Genomic DNA, 17620 nt, shown 5'->3' on the forward strand with positions numbered 1-17620 from the left:
GGAGAATGGCGTAAACCCAGGAGGCGGAGCTTGCAGTGAGCTGAGATCTGGCCACTGCACTCCAGTCCGGGCGACAGAGCGAGACTCCGCCTCAAACAAAAAATAAAAAAAAAAATAAATAAATAAAAAAGAAAGGATATAGCAGGCAAAGGAAGGAATCTTGAGGCACAGGCAAAGTAGGGGAAGCAAGGCCAAGCCTCTAAATTTCTTGTTTCCACCACCCCAGGCATAGCAGCCTGGCCTGGGAGAAACCTGACCCATGATGCTGAGACATCACAGCTCTGTATGTGTCTACATGACCTGAACAATCATCTACTAACATATTCTTTTCTACAAATGACAAAAGGATGCTTGAGATTGACCAAGGTCTCATAGTACGTCAGTGATGGTGGGCATGGCCCAACACTTCCCAAACTTTGGGGTCATCCACAACACCCATCAGGATGTTTGCTGTATCTGTGTACCATCTGTACCATTATCTACCTGTATTTTTCCCCCTAAAATTGACTTGTCTGTTTTTGTTTCTTGTTTTTTTTTTTACCTAAACAAACTTACTCTGAAAAGGTAACTTCATATCACTATACTAAATAAGGAAAATAAATGGAAAATTAGTGTTGCTTACCTCAAGTGGTAACTTTTGGATAATATAACAAACTGTTAATTTCTAGCTGATATTGTTGCCTACCTAACATTGTTTAAAAACTGAAATAAACAAGGGTCAAAGAGCTGTTCAAGGTTTAAAGAGTCATATACAGCTGAGACAAAATCACCAAGACTGAGAGAGAACAAACTGGGTCAGCCATGGTGGCTCATGCCTGTAATCCTACCATTTTGGGAGGCCCAGCGAGAGGATTGCTTGAATCCGGGCGTTTGAAACTAGCCTGAGCAACAGAGTGAGACCCCCTCTCAAAAAAAAAAAAAAAAAGAAAAAAGAAAAAAGAACCAAAGAGAGAAAAGTGGCTTCACTATTTATGCTACCAGTTACCACTCTTGTGCAGTTACCAGCTGAAATCACCTGCTGGTTTTGGCAAACCCTGGCTTAGTGGTGAACTTTGGAGTTGGGAAGGCCGTTTCTATTTGCCTCCATCCCTAACTAGTTGTGACCCTGTACAACTTGCCCAAACACAATATACAAGCCTGTTAGCAGGAAATAGTGTGCATACTCAGTATGCTTTCTACTGCGGTATGTTATTACTCATGTACTGGAATACAGTACACTCTCACCCGTCACCAGAAAACAGGACTGGCCACAGAGCTTGTAGCTACCAGCAAGTGCCCAGTAGGTGGCACCATTGCTCCTGGTTTAAGAAATAGATGGGCCAGTTCCCTGGTGCTTTGCATCCCTATCTGATGTCTGGTCTGTAGAAACATACCCCAAACTGGGTGGGGATTTATTTAGGCTGGAAACAGGGAAAAGGCTGGAAAGATTTGGAATCATGACCTTTGATCTTTTATTAACCAGAATTAACATGATTTTAAAATACTGTGCAAACCCAAATTGTTTGAACCAGAATGACCAAAAAGCACTTTGTGCAGGCTTAATAACTTGGGAAGGGGCTTAATTTAGGTAGCTGCAAGAGGGAGACTCTAAGGCAAGAAAAGGGAGTCGGGCCCAGGTGCTGCTCTAGGATCAACATGTTCCACCCTGAGCATGTGTGATCGAGCTTTGGCCAAAGGTACTCCTGAGTTAAAGCGGGGAGCAGAAAGTGCAACTTCCATCAGAAATGCTTGGAGAGCAGGACACTAACAGAAACTTCTAGCGAGGGGCAGGTCTTCCGCAGCTCTGCTTGATGAAGGAACTAGACTTATGAGCTCTTCTGTGGCCAAGAAATGGTCTTTCTTAACACAATGAAAGAGCCCTGGTCACAGTTTTCAAGCCTGGGACAAAGCCACAATGAGTTCATTCTTGAGTCCGGTCTGGTCTTTATGCCCTGGATGCTCAGCCCCATTCTGTTGGAGCCACTGTGGGGTCTCAGCACTCAGGCCTCAGCGCCCACCCTGGGAAGCTCTTGGCCCCTTCAGAGGGGTTTTCAAATGCTAATAATGCCTCAGTTAGAGGCCCAGCTGTTTAGTCCAGCGGTTACAGGAGCTGGCTTCCTCTCTTTTGCTCCCCAAGGTAGCCTCATTGAAAAGTCAGGGTGAAAATCCCAGAGACTTCCCAACTACACAGCAGAGGCTCCCCCACCTGGTGTCTGAAAGAACACCGTTCCAGGTAAGGGCTGGGTAGACACTTTCTATTCCTTTCCCTCCTTGGAGCTTTGCCCCCAAGTACCAGGAGAAACCTCCCTCGGCTACCCCAGACTTCTATGCTGTTTGGCAAACTCACTGGACGGGAAATACCACTCCAGGGTAGCAAAAGGAGTCGCTCCCCTCCTCCGCTAAAAATGCTACTTACAATTCTACACCTTGCTCACTTGGGAGAAAGATTTCATTCCTCCACGTCTCATTCCCCATTAACAAACAACTCCTGGGCAAGAACTCTGAAAATGTGGAAGATGCTGAACAGGCGCACAGGATCTAACTGGCTCCTCCAATTGGCCATCACCCCATCCCCACCTCCCCAACATCCAGCTTCAGTCATGGTGGTTTGAAGTTGGACTGTCCCGGATATAATAAGTTAGCAAAATCTAGGGAGAGGGGTTGCAGGAGAAAACAGCTATTGTTTGTAAAATAGTTAGTGCTGCCTTTGAAACACAGAAGCAAATACATTCTTTGAGTTCTTACAAATACATTCTTCAAGAGTTCTTAATTCATCCTAACTCTAGACAGTGCCCGCCTGCCTCCCTTCTGTGCAAAAGTACAGGCCCCCGTGATGTTCTACATAATAGCCTGGAAACTAATGCCCCACCCCAGGGTCAGAATTCACATGCTTGGTGTGTGGAGAGGAGGCTCATGTTCCCTTTGGGAGCCCAGGAGCGTGAAGCTTGGCACCGTGAAGCCAAATGCCCCTTTTCTCCAGGTGCTTTTCTGCGTGCTCTGAGATGATTCCATGCTTTCCAGGGACAGAGAACAAGGGCAGGAAATGCAGCCGGACTATGCCAGGTGACACAGGAGTGGCTGGTCTGCAAGAGGTGTTTTTGAGAGAGCAGGAAAATGGGAGGTGACCCAAAGCGGGCTGGCAGACTCAGGTCTGTCAAGTTGGAGGTCAAATATTTGACAAAGGCACAGCCTCATAGTCTCTCAAGAAAAAGTCTCCACTCCTCTTGCATTTCTGGTGTTCACAAGTCATTCTGATAACCAGGGCTTAAGCGTCTTCTGTGAACACCCAGAGCTGGTCCTAGGGGGGCTTAGCAGTTCTTTCCCAAAATGTCAGATGTGCCAGACACGTCCCCAGTGACACTGACTGCTGAGGAGGAAAGGTTCAGTTAGCCTACACTCCATATCTGGAAGTCCCAGGATGAAGCTGAGACCTGTAGGGAGACTCTGGCAACTGACTAACCCGCCCTCCTTCCTGAGAAGGCTCAAGCTGCTACTGCTGTGGCCATGGCGGGCTGCGCAGCGGAGCTGGGCCCAGAGAAGGCTTCCTCTGAGATTGGAAGACACTTCCTTCTCAAGTCAACAGAAGGCCCATGAGCAGAAATATATTTATGGGGGCAGAACTACAGGTCCACACAGGCCTGGGAGCTTCATGACTCCCCAGTGAGAGGAGGAGAAAATCTGGAGGTTTTGCTGAACAAAACATCTCTGGCTGAGGCAGTGAAGGAAGTAAAGTTCAAAGTTAGTCCTGTTGGCTTCTGCCCAGCCCACGTGCTCCTAATGGGGGCCACTCAGTCTGCCCACTGCCCCCACTGGATCTCTCCGTAAGCTCATCCTAATTTCTAAAACCCATGCCTAATTTCTTCTTTCTTTCTTTCTTTTCTTCTTCTTCTTCTCCTTCTTCCCCTTCTTCTCTTTCTTCTTCTCCTTCTTCTTTTTTTTTTTTTTTGAGACACAGTCTCTCTCTGTTGCCCAGGCTAGAGTGCAATGACACAATCTCGGCTCACTGCAACCTCCACCTCCTGGGTTCAACCGATTCTCGTGCCTCAGCCTCCCAAGTAGCTGGGACCACAGGTGCACGCCACCACACCCAGCTAATTTTTGTATTTAGTAGAGATGGGGTTTTGCCATGTTGGCCAGGCTAGTCTTGAACTCCTGACCTCAAGTGATCCACCTGCCTTGGCCTCCCAAAGTGCCAGGATTACAAGTGTGAGCCATTACGCCCAGCCCAAGCCTAATTTCTAGACCAGAGAGGAGGAGAATAGGGATATGTGTGCCTAGTCTATTTCCAGAAATGAGGAGCCTACAGAGTTTTAGGCCACGGGGTGTAGCACAACCACAAATGACATTTCTGGAGCCCTTAGCACACTTGCACAATGCCACCCTCATTTTAGGGAGCGGTAACTCCAGGCACTGTACAGAGGGCACTGCCCTCACGAAGACACAGAGCCTCCTGCAGGCAAATTCTCCCTCAACCTAACAGCACCCACCCACCAAAGGAAGGCAGCAGATCCTCTTCTTGGCTGAGCAACACTGACTTTTCCTGGTAACAGCAACTCTTGCCCTCCAGGAATCCAAATAAAGCTGAGAGTGAGCACCTCCCTCCGCTTCCCTGCCTACCTGGCTCCACGCCCCCTCCCCAAGCCAAAGCCAAAGAACCTTAGAGTAGAGTTGTGACGCAGGCCCCACACTAGGAACTAGGACAGAAACCTTGCATCAGAGTCTTGAGATAAGGCCCACACTAGGAACTGGGACAGAAGTTGAATGCAATGATGTATAAACAGCCTAGGAGCAAAAAAAAAAAAAAAAAAACAAAACATGTCCTGGGTAATTCCCCTTTAACAGTGGACCTCCTGCAAGGAGAGGAAAAGATGGGATATTCCCCAGCTTAGAAGCTACAATTTGTTACAAACCAACAGAATTTGGCACCCCTGCCTTTCTCCCCACACAGTGCACAGCAGACAGATGCTCCTAAGGAAGGATAATCCCAGGAACATGGCTGACTGTTCAACAACCCCTCTGCAGGGCTTCCAATCAAACTCCAAAGAAATGGCAAGACAGAAACTCTTTAAGAAAGAAAAAACAACAAAGCAAACAAACTGTGGGGTGGGGGGCGAGAGGAGACCCAAAACAGATTCTCCGTACCACCTGTAGTTGAGGAGCTCTTGGGGCTAGAAGGTAAAGTTCTTCATAACTGGTCAAATAGTGCAGATGGTGACCAGTTGTAGAGTTTCCAAATCTGGTCATGTGGTAGAAGCAAGAATTAACCCCTACCCTCACCCACTTACCTTTTCAAAGTTCTGGATGCAGTTTTATTACTTGAAAAATTCATTTGAGTGTTTGGTTTGAGAGCTTCCCTCAGTTAGCTCTGTCTGATATTAATTTGGCTAAATGTGGTTGCAAGACATGGAGACGGGAAATGAACACGCAGTCCCACTTGATTAAATAAAGAAGACTGAGAGAAGACATATTTGCTCTTGCAAAACTGAAAGGAAATGTAAAGGCTATTCCTTCCAGGTTTTGCCTGGAATCAAAGGAATTGCACAGCTAGCCAAAGGAGACTCAAAACTGCTTCCCTATGCATTTTCTCCAGAACCTCCTGCTCTTCAGTTTCCTTCCTCTCCCTCAAAGCCGCAATCCTAAAGGCAAACAGTGAAGTGTAAGGAAAATCCCTTTATAAGCAGAGATGCTCAGTAAACTCGAATACAGGTCACAGCAGGGGAGGTGGGAGGCTGGCGGGCTGCCAGAGGCCCTGCAGACTTTCACCCCAAAGCGAGTCTAGGGGGCTGCAAACTTTCAGAACTAGACTGATGCGGCTTCGCTGGAGATAGACTGTGGACCTGACACTCACCCTGTGGCCACATGGGCAGGGCACACAGCAGACAGCCTCATTCTCCCCACAGTGAGGGTGAGGACCCTGAGTGCCCACAGAGCTCAGGAGGGTTCATCTGGCCACAGCTTGTAGCTGTCACTAGTCAAACCTCATTTACTCACCCATATATGCTATGCCCACCTGTAAAGAACACAGGTCCTTGTTTACCCCTTAGAGAGAGCCTGGAGTCCTAATCTAGCAGATGCTTTAAACTTTTCTTTTTAAGCAGCTCCATCTGTTTAGACACCTGTCAGCATGAGAAGGCAGAATATTCTGCCCACAGGCTTGTAACTGGGCAAGACCTGCCCTTGCTCCTCTCTCCTTCACCAGCACAAGGGCCTGCCACCTACACACAAGGCAGAGCCCAAGCCTCTTTGTTCTTTTTTTTTTTTTCCTTTGAGACAGAGTCTCACTCTGTCACCCAAACTGGAGTGCAGCGGTGCCATCTCAGTTCACTGCAACCTCTACCTCCCAGGTTCAGGCAAGTCTCATGCCTCAGCCTCCCGAGCAGCTGGGATTACAAGTGTGCACCACCATGTCCAGCTAATTTTTCTTTTTTTTTGAGACGGAGTCTTGTTCTGTCTCCAGGCTGGAGTGCAGTGACATGATCTCAGCTCACGGCAACCTCTGCCTCATGGGTTCAAGCGGTTCTCCTGCCTCAGCCTACCGAGTACCTGGGACTATAGGCACGTGCCACCATGCCCAGCTAATGTTTATACTTTTAGTAGAGACAGGGTTTCACCATGTTGGCCAGGATGGTCTCCATCTCTTGACCTTGTGATCTACCCACCTCGGCCTCCCAAAGTGCTGGGGTTACAGGTGTGAGCCACTGCACCCTGGCTAATTTTTGTATTTTTAATAGAGATGGGGTTTCACCATGTTGACCAGGCTGGTCTTGAACTCCTAACCTCAAGTGATCCTCCCACCTCGGCCTCCCAAAGTGCTGGAATTACAGGCATGAGCCATTGTGCTTTATTTATTTTTTTATTTGTATTTTTTTTTGAGACGGAGTCTTGCTCTGTTGCCCAGGCTGAAGTGCAGTGGCACGATCTCGGCTCACTGTGAGCTCCGCCTCCTGGGTTCACGCCATTCTCCTGCCTCAGCCTCCTGAGTAGCTGGGACTACAGGCGCCTGCCACCATGCCCAGCTAATTTTTTTTTTTTATTTTTAGTAGAGACGGGGTTTCACCATGTTAGCCAGGATTGTCTCGATCTCCTGACCTCGTGATCCGCCTGCCTTGGTCTCCCAAAGTGCTGGGATTACAGCCGTGAGCCACTGGCCTCTTTGTTCTTAAAGCCAAAGGGACTAAGGAGGTTTTAAACTCGTAGTCCTATATACGTTTCAACCAAAGAATGCCAGGAGGGCTGGGTGCAGTGGCTCACGCCTGTAATCCTAGCACTTTGGGAGGCTGAGGTAGGTGGATCACTTGAGCACAGGAGTTTGACACCATCCTTGGCAACATGGCAAAACCCTTGTCTCTGCAAAAAATACAACATTTAGCCAGGTGTGGTGGCATATGCCTGTGGTCCCAGCTACCTGGGAGGCTGAAGTGAGAGGATCACTTAAGCCCTGGGAGATGGAGGTTGCAGTGACCCATGATCACACCACTGTACTCCTGGGTGACAGAATAAGACGTGAGACCCCATTTCCAGAAAAAAGAAAAAAAAATCCCAGGAAATCCTTTGAAGCTTTAAAATCCAAGACCAGCCTGGCCAACATGGTGAAACCCTGTCTCCACTAAAAACACAAAAATTAGCTGGGCGTGGTGGTGGGTGCCTATAATCCCAGATACTCAGGAGGCTGAGGCAGGAGAATCGTTTGAACCTGGGAGGCAGAGGTTGCAGTGAGCCAAGATCGTGCCATTGCACTCCAGACTGGGCAACAAGGCGAGACTCCATCTCAAAAAAAAAAAAAAAAAAATCCAGCACATGCTTCTACTCCTCCCATCTTCTTCCTGAAGAGACCAGTTAAATCTAGAATGAAAACCCATTTAGACTGGGTGCAGTGATTCACACCTGCAATCTCCCAGCTTTGGGAGGCTGAGGCAGGAAGGTCACTTCGGACCAGGAGTTCAAGACCAGCCTGGGCAACACAGTGAGACCCTGTCTCTACAAAAAAATTTTAAACATTAGCCAGGCATGGTGGCACACACTTGCAGTCCCACAGCTACCTGGCAGACTGATACTGGAGGATCATTTGAGCCAAAGTGTTCGAGGTTACAGTGAGCTGTAATTGTATCATTACACTCCAGCCTGGGCAACAGAACAAGACCCTGTCACTGCAAAACAAAACAAAATATTTAGTTGCCAGGGACCTATAAACTAATATGGTCACCTTGAAGGACCAAATGGCAGAATCTATTAATATAAAAGGTACTTTTCCTTTGACCCAATCATTCTATTTATAAATATCTACCCTAGAGCAAAACATGTCACAAGGAGGAATGAATAAGGATGGTCACTGCATCTGTGCACTGTTTGTAATACTGGAAAAATGGCAACAACCTAAAGGTGCATCACCAGGGGAATAGTTAAATTATGGTTTATTCATACAATAGAATCACAGGCAAGAGTAAAAAAAATTAAATAAAGATCTTCAAGACATACTGTCAACTGAAAAATCCAATTATGAAGGGCAGTACAGTTTCATTTACATTAAATACTATGCAGCCATAAAAAAGGATAAGTTTGTGTCCTTTGTAGGGACATGCATGCAGTTGGAAACCATCATTCTCAGCAAACTATCGCAAGAACAGAAAACCAAACCCTGCATGTTCTCGTTCATAGGTGGGAATTGAACAATGAGATCACTTGGACACAGGAAGGGGAACATCACACACAGGGGCCTATTGTGGGGAGGGGTGATGGGGGAGAGATAGCATTAGGAGATGTACCTAATGTAAATGACAAGTTAATGGGTGCAGCACACCAACATGGCACATGTATACATATATAACAAACCTGCACATTGTGCACATGTACCCTAGAACTTAAAGTATAATAATAAAAAAGAAAGAAAGAAAAAAAAAATTTTCCAGAAAGTCCAAAAAAAAAAAAAAAAAGAAAGAAAGAAAGGAAAAAAAACCCATAGAAACCCAAATCATTTCATAGGTACCTAGAAGAAGGTGAATACATAGAAAAAAATCTGGCAAGCTGCAAGGACTCACATCAAATGGATAAAGAGGGTTCCTTCAGCAAGGGCCCTGAGATTGGGTGGGATGGTCACATAGAACTTTGACTTTATCTGTATAGTCTAAGTTTTTAACATCTGAGGTCGGGCGCAGTACCTCATGCCTGTAATCCCAGCACTTTGGGAGGCTGAGGTGGGTGGATCACTTCAGTCCAGAACTTCGAGACCAGCCTGAGCCACATAGCAAGACCCCATCTCTACCAAAAAACACAGAAAAATTAGCAGGGTGTGGTGGCATGTGCCTGCAGACCCAGCCACTCAGAGGCTAAGGTGGGAGGATCACTTGAGCCTGGGAGGTTGAGGCTGCAGTGAGCCAAGATCACGCCACTACACTCCAGCCTGACCAACAGAGACCCTGTTGCCAAAAAAAAAATTCTGATATTTATTTATGTATTATCTATATACTTAATGTTGGAAGGATGATCCTCCTCCTTGACCCCCCTGCTCTGTGGCACCAGCAGCCATCACACTGACTATGTGGCATCACTCCAAATGCAGTGGCACTAATCTGGACATGCCAGGAAGCTAGGTGGTATGATTTGAATGTCTGCCTCCCTCAAAAGGCATGTTGAAACTCAATCTTCAACCTGGCAGTATCGAGATGTGGGGCCTTTAAGAGGTGACTGGGTCATGAGGGCCCTCCCCTCATATATAGATTAATAAGTTAATAGATTATCACAGAGGTGGGCAATGGGGGTGGAAACTGGTGGGTTTATAAGAAGAGAAACTTGAGCTAGTAAGTTCAGCTCCCTTGCCATGTGATGTCCCTGGGACTCTGCAGGGACTCCTCAACAGCAAGAAGGCCCTCATCAGATGGGGCCCTTTAACCTTGGATTTCTCAGCCTCCATAACTGTAAGAAATAAATTCCTTTTCTTCATAAATTACCAGTTTCAGATATTCTGTTATAAGCAGCAGAAAATGGACTAGAACATTTTTCTAGGAGCCATCCTTGGCTAGCAACTAAAACGGCACCACTGGCATTTTCAACCAGGCTAGCTTTTTAAAAAAATTTGAGACAAGGGTCTTGTTCTGTTTCCCAGGCTGGAGCGTGGTGGCACCATTATTGCTCACTGCAGCCTCAACCACCTGGGCTCAAGCAAACCTTCCACCCCAGCTTCCCAAGTAGCTAAGACTACAGGTGCACCACCAAGCCTAATATATATATATATATATATATTTTTGGAGATAGAGTCTTGCTTTGTTGCCCAGGCTGGAGTACAGTGGCATGATCTCAGCTCACTGCAACCTCTGCCTCCCGGGTTCAAGCAATTCCCCTGCCTCAGCCTTCTGAGTAGCTAGGACTACAGGCGCATGCCACCACGCCCGGCTAATTTTTTGTATTTTTAGTACAGACAGGGTTTCACCATATTGGCCTGGCTGGTCTTGAACTCCTGACCTCATGATCTGCCCGCCTCGACCTCCCAAAGTGCTGGGATTACAGGTGTGAGCCACTGTGCCCAGCCTGTTTCAAGGCTTTTTTAGTGACAAAGATAAAATACTTTTTTTTTAAAGAAAGAGAAAACATCTTTTGTTCATCTTGCTAATTAGAATCCAAATTTAAGAATATAACATTTTAACTTATTTGATTTTATATTTGTATCTTTTATTTACTTTATTATTGTTTTAGAGACAAGGTCTCACTGTGTTATGCAGGCTACAGTGTAGTGGCACAATCATAGCTCAAATTCCTGGGCTCAAGCAATCTTCCTGTCTTAGCCTCTCAAATAGTTGGCACTACAGATGTGAGCCACAACGCCTGGCCATATATTTGTATCTTTCTAATCTTATGCTGAACATCTTGCTTTCTAACATAATTACTTATTTGCTTTATCCTATTATATCCATATACTAGTTTCAGAATAATATCAATATTTTTATTAATAACGATTACTGAAAACAGTTTTTTCTGTCTTTGTGTATATATTAGGGATATACAGCCAAATTACTGTATTTTAAGATATCTGTGTATTGTTGGCTGGACGCGGTGGCTCACACCTGTAATTCCAGCACTTTGGGAGGCCGAGGTGGGCGGATCACGAGGTCAGGAGATTGAGACCATCCTGGCAAACAGTGAAACCCCGTCTCTACTAAAAATACAAAAAAAAAAAAATAGCCGGGCGTGGTGGCGGGCGCCTGTAGTCCCAGCTTCTCGGGAGGCTGAGGCAGGAGAATGGTGTGAACCTGGGAGGCAGCGGAGCTTGCAGTGAGCAGAGATCGCGCCACTCCACTTCAGCCTGGGCGACAGAGCGAGACTCCGTCTCAAAAAAAAAGGTATCTGTGTATTGTTATGACACCGATTTGGTATGCTGTGAATTTCACTTGTTTTATTTTGCTTCTGAGTTTTAGGAAATGTGGCAGGCAGACTCTAAGGTGACCCCATGGTCCCTCTCCCCTTGGTACTCAAGCCCTGTCTAATACTCTCCCCTAAGTGTAGGCGAGACCTATAACATGCTTCTTGCTAAAAGAATATGGCAAAAGTAAAGATATTTTAAAGATGTAAATTAACGTCCCAAATCACTTTATTAATTTTTTTTTTCAGTTTTAGTTGTAGTAAAATACATCAACATAAAATTCGCCATTTTAACCATTTTTAAGTGGCATTAAGTACATTCATATTGTTGTGCAACCATAACAACCTTCCATTTCCAGGACTTTTTTTTATCTTCCCCAACTGAAACTCTATACCCAGTAAACAATAACTCCCCATTCCACTGCATCCAACCCCTGGAAACCACCGATTCTGCCTTCTGTCTCTATGAACCTAACTACTCTAAGTACCTTATATAAGTGGAATCATACAATATTTGTTTTGTGTCTGGCTTATTTCACTTGCCATAATGTCTTCTGGGTTCATCCATGTTGTAGCATGTAGCATGTGGCAGAACTTCCTTCCTTTTATTAAGGCTGAGTAATATTCCATTACATGTATATATAATACTTTGTTTATCCATTCATCTGTTGATGGACACTTGAGTTACTTCCACTTTTTGGATGCTAGGAAAACTGGTGCACAATTATCTGTTCAAGTCCCTGCTTTCAATTCTTTTGGATACATACTCAGAGGTGAGATTGCTGGATCATACAGTAATTCCATTTTGAACTTTCTGAAGAACCACCAGACCATTTTCCACAGCAGCTGCACCATTTTACATTCCTATCAACAGTGTACAAGGGTGCCAATTTCTTCACATGCTTGCTAACATACTAATTTTCTGGTTTGTTTTGGTATTAGCCATTCTAATGGTTGTGAGGCCAAAGTAAATGATTTTGTGTTAATTAAAAAGGAGGCCTTTTTCACAAGATGGCGCTAAAAGCAAAGAAGGAAGCTCCTGCTTCTCCTAAAGCTGAAGCCAAAGCAAAGGCTTTGAAGGCCAAGAAGGCAGTGTTGAAAGGTGTCCACAGTCACAAAAAAAGAGAAGATCTGCACATCACCTACCTTCCGGTGTCCCAAGACACTGCGATTCCGAAAGCAGCCCAAGTACCCTCAGAAGACCACCCCCCGGAGAACAAGCTTGACCAGTATGCTATCATCAAGTTTCCACTGACCACTGAGTCTGCCATGAGGAAGACAGAAGACAACAACACACTTGTGTTCATTGTGGATGTTAAAGCCAACAAGCACCAGATCAAACAGGCTGTGAAGAAGCTCTATGACCCTGATGTGGCTAAGGTCAACACCCTGATTCAGCCTGATGGAGAGAAGAAGGCATATGTTTAGCTGGCTCCTGATTACGATGCTTTGGATGTTGCCAACAAAACTGGGATCATCTAAACTGAGTCCAGCTGGCTAATTCTAAATATATGTAGTATCTTTTCACCATTAAAAAAAAAAAAAAAAAAGGCTGGGCGTGGTGGCTCACATCTGTAATCCCAGCACTTTGGGAGGCCAAGGAGGAGGAGATCAGGAGTTCAAGACCAGCCTGACCAAGATAGTGAAACCCCATCTGTACTAAAAACACAAAAAGTAGCCAGGTGCAGTGGCAGGTGCCTGTTATCCCAGCTACTCAGGAGGTTGAGGCAGGAGAATTGTTTGAACCCGGGTGGCAGAGGTTGCAGTGAGCCAAGATGGCGCCACTGCACTCCGGCCTGGGCACTGGGGTGAGACTCTGTCTCAAAACCAAAACAAAACAAAACAAACAAACAAACAAAAAAAACGGGGAGAGGCCAGTCGCAGCTCACACCTGTAATCCCAGCACTTTGGGAGGCTGAGGTGGACGGATCACCTGAGGTCAGGAGTTCAAGATCAGCCTGATCAACATGTGAAACCTTGTCTCTACTAAAAACAAACAAACAAAAAATTATCTGGGCGTAGTGGCTGGTGCCTGTAATCCTAGCTACTCGGGAGGCTGAGGCAGGAGAATGGCTTGAATCTGGGAGGCAGAGGATGCAAAGAGCCAAGATCATGCCACTGCACTCCAGCCTGGGCAACAAGAATGAAACTCCATCTCAAAAAAAAAAAAAAAAAAAAAAGGAGATTCTCCTGGGTGGACTTGACTGAAACAGGTAAAAGCCCTTTAAAAGGGAACTGTGCCCCTACACAAAGGTCAGACGCTTCCTCCATTGCTGCTTTGAAGCAGCAAGCTCCCTTGAATCCTAAAGTTGCAAGGAAAGGAATTCTGTCAACAACCTGAGGGAACTTGGAGGCATATTCTTCCCCAGGGGAGCCTCAAATAAGGATGCAGCCTGTAATATGAACATGGAAAAAAAGAAAATAAAAGAATGCAGCCTGGTAAACACCTTAATTGTAGCCTTGCAAGGCCCTGAGTAAAGGACCTAGAGATAAGCTGTGCCCAAACTCGAGACACACAGAAACTGGGTTTTAAGCCACCAATTTTTTTTTTGTTTTTTTGTTTTTTTGAAACAGAGTCTCGCTCTGTCACCCAGGCTAGAGTGCAGTGGGGCAGTCTTGGCTCACTGCAACCTCTGAGACAGGTTCAAATGATTCTCCTGCCTCAGTCCCCAAATAGCTAGAATTACAGGTGTGCACTACCATGCCTGGCTACTTTTTTGTTTGTTTGTTGGTTGGCTGGATTTGTTTTATTTTGTTTTTTTTTAAATAGAGACCGGGTTTTGGCATGTTGCCCCAGCTGGTCTTGAAATTCTGGCCTCAAGTGATCCGCCCACCTCAGCCTCCCAAAGTGCTGGGATTACAGGCATAAGCCACCGTGCCCGGCCTGCTTAAACATCAACTTTTAACCCAGAGAGAATTTTGATTGGCCTCATCCCCAGCAACCCAAAAAAAGATAAATTAATGAAACACTAACTTCTCTTTAGCTCAGTCACTGGCCATCTTAGTGTAAGGTGAAAGCGTTACTTATTAGCACTATTTTTCTTCTACCAAGTCATGGGTGCAAACAGTCACCCAAAATGTATTATGTATACCCTCCTGTCCAAGACAAAATCAGATCCTGTAGTTAAGAGTCTCCTCTCTTAGCTTTACTCTCTGATACAATTTTCTTACTGTGTAACCTTGAAGAAGCCACTTAACTTCTCTGCATCTATTTTTTCACCTACCAAAACATGATGTGATGATCTACTGTATACCTTGAAGGGTTTTTTTTTTTTTTTAAGAATCTAAGAAAACAAAATATGTAAAAATTGCCTTGTGTACTGAAAATACTGTACAAATTAAGCAGTTGCTATTCATTTGAAAGATTTGACCACGGGAAAACACGGCCACTATTTACACAAAAAGGAATGAAGACAGAAGGATCCAGTAGAACTGAGACACAGACATAGAATCCACCCACATAGAAGAGCAGATGATTGGCCAGGAGCGGTGGCTCAAGCCTGTAATCCCAGCACTTTGGGAGGCCGAGACGGGCGGATCATGAGGTCAGGAGATTGAGACCATCCTGGCTAACACGGTGAAACCCCGCTCTACTAAAAATACAAAAAAATTTAGCCTGGCGTGGTGGCATGTGCCTGTAGTCCCAGCTACTCAGGAGGTTGAGGCAAGAGAATCGCTTGAACCTGGGAGATGGAGGTTGCAGTGAGTCGAGATTGTGCCACTGCACTCCAGCCTGGGCGACAGAGCGAGACTCCATCTCAACAAAAAAAAAAAAAAAAAAAAGAAGAGCAGATGATTTCTTCGAGGAGTCATGATTCTAATTTTCAGCTTAGGAAACCAACTCCCTTCTTCCTGCCTTAGTTTACACCAAGAAGCACAGCTATAGTACTTATGGATGTTCTCAGAAGTCACCCAGCTGGGTCAGACGTGGAGCACCTGGGAAGCATCGAGAAGACGAAGGAGGAAGGACTTGTTTGCAAGAAACCAGACTGGAGCACAGAAGAAAGGGTCACAAAAATACCAATTAGAAAACAAACATACAAAAAAACCAAAAAAACTCAGCATTAATAAATGGTCTCCTTTGGGAGGCTGAGGCAGGCGGATCACGAAGTCAGGAGTTCGAGACCAGCCTGGTCAACATGGTGAAACACCGTCTCTACTAAAAAATACAAAAATTAGCCTGGCGTGGTGGCATGTGCCTGTAGTCCCAGCTACTCAGGAGGTTGAGGCAAGAGAATCGCTTGAACCTGGGAGATGGAGGTTGCAGTGAGTCGAGATTGTGCCACTGCACTCCAGCCTGGGCGACAGAGCAAGACTTCGTCTCAATAAATAAATAAGTAAGTAAGTAAGTAAGCAAATAAATGGTCTCTGGGTTTGGCAGTCTAGATTCCCAAATCACCAATTCCCCTCTACAAGCGCCTGGGCCAGCAACTGCCCAGACTACTAGAAAAACTTCAGGGATGGTGAGTTTACTGCCTCCCAGTGCCTATCCACATTAGGAAATTCTTCTACATCCCAATGAAGAGTTAACAGCTTTCTAGCTCTCTATTCTGAGTAACAAAAAGTCAAATCCCTTTTCCATATGGTAAGACCTCAACTATTTTTAAATTCCTGTTGTAGGTCATAGTTCGACTCCCTACATATTCCATCTCAAAGTCTTTTCGTCTTCAAACTAGAATGTTTTCAGTTACCTCACTTTTACAGCCATTCCTCATAGATGGACAGTTTTGAAAGGTTTTGCCAGTTTGAAAGCCACCATTCTCTGGATACACTGTGATTGGTTTAAGTCCCTTGTTGAATGTGGCACCCAAAAGGGGCTGTTGGGTCAGAGACAGGCCATGAGGCAGGCACTTACCTCTGAGCATCTGTGTAAAGACCAGCCCCTCAGCTGTCTATGTACCTGCCCAAATTTCAAAGTTTCCCTACCAATCAGACACAGGAAGGGGGTTACAGATAACCGATTTTGGGTGATTTGATTATAGGAAGAGGTAGCAATAAATCATTAGTGAACCCTTTTGGTGTTCAGGTCAGACTCTTCCAGGACATTTCTTCCTGCTTGGAGAGATGGAGAAGGGACTGAGTTGTGAGGGTGAACTCAGGTACTGCAGGGCTTTCCGCGAGCCACAGAGTCTAAGTAGCCTGTGGGCCTCCAGCCTCAAAGAACTTCCTTAATGTTGGAATACGGCCTGCCTTAAAGCTACCAAAAGTGGGAAGAGTACTGTGTCTTGTTTTACGGAATGAAAGACTACACAGTGCTTCTTCAGTGCCTGTATTGCCAAATGGCCATGACTACAGGTGAGAACACAGTAGTGGCCATGGCAGGGGCCATCCTGCCTAGTGGAATCACCTTCAAGGAGGACAGCTGGACATATGTGCCAAACTGTAAAATCTGTGGACCTTGTGACCACAATCCCACTTTAGAAACTGATCCTGACATAACTGGATGCGGTTGCCAAGATGTTCATATATGGACAACCACCTTATAGTGTTATTTAAAATAGGGAAAACTGGAAACTATCTGCAAGTTCATCCAGAGGGCTCTATTTATCCTAGAGGGGCCTGTTATGTTAGTAGCATACAATGAAATGCCATACAACCATTACAAGCACTGCTATGGAGACACACACACACACACACACACACATATATATATATTTTTTTGAGACAGTTTCACTCTTCTCGCCCAGGCTGGAGTGCAACGGTGCAATCTTGGCTCACTGCAACCTCCGCCTCCCGGGTTCAAGTGATTCTCCTGCCTCAGTCTTCCAAGTAGCTGAGATTACAGGCGCCCGCCAACTCACCCTGCTAATTTTTGTATTTTTAGTAGAGACAGGGTTTCACCACGTTGGCCAGGCTGGTCTCGAACTCCTGTCCTCAGGTGATCCGCCTGCCTTGGCCTCCCAAAATGCTGGGATTACAGGCGTGAGCCACTGTGCCCAGCTGAGGTATAGTTACTTAGCTAGAAAGACTTCTATGACATGATGCTGTGTGAAGAAAGCATGTTAATATATACAGTACTTAGTAAAAATGCCTATTTTATGTACAGAGACATATCTAGAAGGATAACCAAATGAAAATGGCCGTCTCAGAAGCACGTTTATTTTTGTTTTCAACATATATTTATTTAAGTTACAAAGTAACATAAGCTTATTATAAGAAAGTCAACAAAGAAATGTATAAAGTAAAACATGAAAATCTCTTCCCATCAGTCTCATTTCTCAGCTATTAACATTTGCTGTGAACATCTGATATGCAATCTTTTTTTTTTTTTTTTTTTTTTGAGACGGAGTCT

General features: G+C 45.3%; 1 protein-coding gene and 1 pseudogene across 2 annotated transcripts in view; one reads left to right on the plus strand and one right to left on the minus strand.

Moving 5' to 3' along the window:
* Positions 1-17620, minus strand: part of SUFU (suppressor of fused homolog (Drosophila)) — a 139192-nt gene that overhangs the window by 52055 nt on the left and 69517 nt on the right. The gene's annotated exons all lie outside the window — the stretch shown is intronic.
* LOC105522776 lies at positions 12274-12810 on the plus strand (annotated as a pseudogene).

This window comes from Colobus angolensis, unplaced genomic scaffold, assembly GCF_000951035.1.
Source record: "Colobus angolensis palliatus isolate OR3802 unplaced genomic scaffold, Cang.pa_1.0 Scaffold44, whole genome shotgun sequence".
NCBI lineage: Eukaryota > Metazoa > Chordata > Mammalia > Primates > Cercopithecidae > Colobus > Colobus angolensis.